Source organism: Apium graveolens, chromosome 1 (assembly GCF_009905375.1).
Source record: "Apium graveolens cultivar Ventura chromosome 1, ASM990537v1, whole genome shotgun sequence".
NCBI classification, from domain to species: Eukaryota; Viridiplantae; Streptophyta; class Magnoliopsida; order Apiales; family Apiaceae; genus Apium; species Apium graveolens.
In genome coordinates this window covers 527145-529983 of record NC_133647.1, presented here as the reverse complement: position 1 = coordinate 529983, position 2839 = coordinate 527145, and the positions used below count along the sequence as shown (strand labels likewise).

The 2839-nt window shown below is 32.9% G+C and overlaps 1 pseudogene; it reads left to right on the top strand.

Annotated features, from left to right (window-relative positions):
- The first annotated feature begins 524 nt into the window (after window positions 1-524).
- Window positions 525-2093, top strand: LOC141718891 (CENP-B homolog protein 2-like; annotated as a pseudogene).
- Window positions 2094-2839: the final 746 nt, after the last annotated feature.

Genomic DNA, 2839 nt, shown 5'->3' with positions numbered 1-2839 from the left:
AAGATCCACTATTTTCACCACAAATTACGCAAACGGTTGCAGGAACTGTTGGAGGGAAAATTCAAATTACAGTAAAACCTCTATAAATTAATATAGTTGGGACCGGAGAATTCTATTAATTTAGAGAGGTATTAATTAATCGATAAATTAATAATTATTAATTTATAGAGAATTTTCGGTAGCAAACAAAATTAACTTTTGATTAAATTTTTATTCACATAAATTTAAATAAAATGAATTGTACAATTTATATTTTATACTTAATTCAATTAATTCAATGTATATGAATTTAGAAAGTCAATGTAATGTACAATATATTAGATTCAAAGTCCATGTAGTGTATAAGTTAAATTCATTGTATTTTACATAGAAAATATTCAATGTATATTAGGAAAATTCAAAGTACATGAATTAATTTAATTCATTGTATTTTACATAGAAAGTATTCAATGTATGTGTAGTCATAAAATATATTATATATACTATATATACTAGATTGGGGGAAAAATTATACAAACAAAACAATGGCTTCTCATCTAAAAGGTGTCACAAAATCAACAATGACGGATGAAGCAAGAAAAGCATTATGTGAATATAAAAGAGAAAATTCATCATGCACTCAAAAAGATCTCCAGTTGTGGCTCGAGAATAATTTTCATCTAAAAGTTAGTCAAGGTACAATATCAAATACACTGAAAAGGTCAGCAGACTATCTTGCAGCTAATTACTTGGAGAAAAGAAAAGATATTAAGCGACATAAACCAGCAAAATATCCAGATATGGAGAAGGTTCTCTATGAATGGTTTCTCCAGTACCAAGATCGTGTTAATATGACAGGAGAGCTAATTTTAGAGAAGGCAAAAGAGACCATGAAAATTTTATACCCTCAACAAGATCAGGAGCACACTTTTTCTCAAGGTTGGCTTGAGAAATTCAAGTTAAGACATGGTATTAAGTCATTTCGTCGCTTTGGAGAAAGTGGTTCTGTTGATGTACAGGACATGGAGAAGAAACTGGAGTCCATAAGGGAAAAAATAAACCAGTTCCCTATGAAAGATGTTTTTAACATGGACGAAACTGGTTTGTTTTACAGGTTACAAGCTGATCACTCTCTTGCTACGAAACAACTTGAAGGAAGAAAACAAGACAAAGAAAGGCTCACGGTTGTTATATGTTGCAATGAAGATGGCTCTGAAAAAATTCCTTTATAGATTATTGGAAAGTATGCAAAGCCACGGTGCTTCAAGAATGTTAACATGGGCAGCTTGAATTGTCATTATCGTGTAAACAAAAGAGCTTGGATGACTATTGTACTTTTTGATGAATACATTCGTTGGTTTGATAGCCAAATGCAAGGCAGAAGAATTTTGTTTGTGGTAGATAACTGTCCAGCACATCCAAAAAATATTGAAGGACTATAAAATGTTGAGTTGTACTTCTTGCCACCTAACATGACATCAAAAATCCAACCTTGTGATGCAGGAATTATAAGAGCTTTCAAGATGCACTATCGCAGGAGATTTTATCGTGGGTTATTAGAAGGTTATGAGTTGGGACAATCTGATCCAGGAAAGATTAATGTTTTGGATGCTATCAATTATGCAGTCGCGACGTGGACGACAAATGTAAAACAAGAGTCAATAGCAAGGTGCTTTCAACATTGCAAAATTCGTTCCATAGATGAAGTTTCGAGCAATTTAAATGAACATACAACTCCGGAAGAATACATTCATGAACTTGAGGTGATGATTAAGGATCTAGGTTATCGTAATAAAATGGATGTTAATAACTTCTTAGATTATCCGGGTGAAAATGAATCATGTTCCGAGGTCCAGAGTATAGAAGAGATTGCAAACACCATCCTTGAAAATAGTGTTGAAGATGATCTTGAAGACGATACAACACCGTTGGAGCCGGTTACACGTAAAGAAGCACTCAAGGCATCAAAAATGCTTAATAACTTTTTGATGCAACATGAAAGCACCACACCCGAGCTTTTGGATGCAATAAGGAAGATTAGGGATGAGCTTCATGTTGATTTAAATTATATAAAAAAGCAAACTACAATTGAATCATATTTTACAAAGATGTAATAGCTATATTTTTATGAATATAAGGAAATTATTAATTTATAGTTTTATTGGGACCATATTTTTATACAGGGTTTTCAAAAAAATTATTATCTTATTATCTTATCGAAATTGATCATTTTTTGAACTGGCCCAAGTCGGGACCGGACAAAATTATTAATTTAGAGAGATTATTAATTAATCGAGTATTAATTTACAGAGGTTTTACTGTATTGCCAACAGTATAACTACTGTATTAAGGAAAGATAATGATTCTGAAGCTAAAAATAAGGGTCATAATAAATCAATTATTATTGACTCAAAAAAACGAAGGACACACACACACATGGGATGTAATACTAGCTTGGGCTTGAATACAAAGATTATATCGGGCTCTGATGAGGAAGATAATATGAATGTAGAAATTCGCCCTAACAATGGTAAGGACCCAAAAAACGACAGAGGCGAGTATCCAGAGGGGTGCTCGCCTAGCACAATGAGTGTCATCAGCTGGAATTGCCATGGTTTAGGGACACCATGGGCTTATAAATTCCTTAAAGAATTAGCATCCCAAAGACAGTCAAATTTCATTTTCCTTAGCAAAATTCTTTGTAATAATAAAAGAGTAGAGTCAGTCAGAAGTTCTCTGAATTTTGAGGGTGCTTTTACAGTAGAAACACAAGGTCTCAGTGGTGGTATTTCATTTCTGCGGAGATATAATGATGAGATTCAGTTGCAAACTTTCAGTAAGAACCATATAGACATGTTTA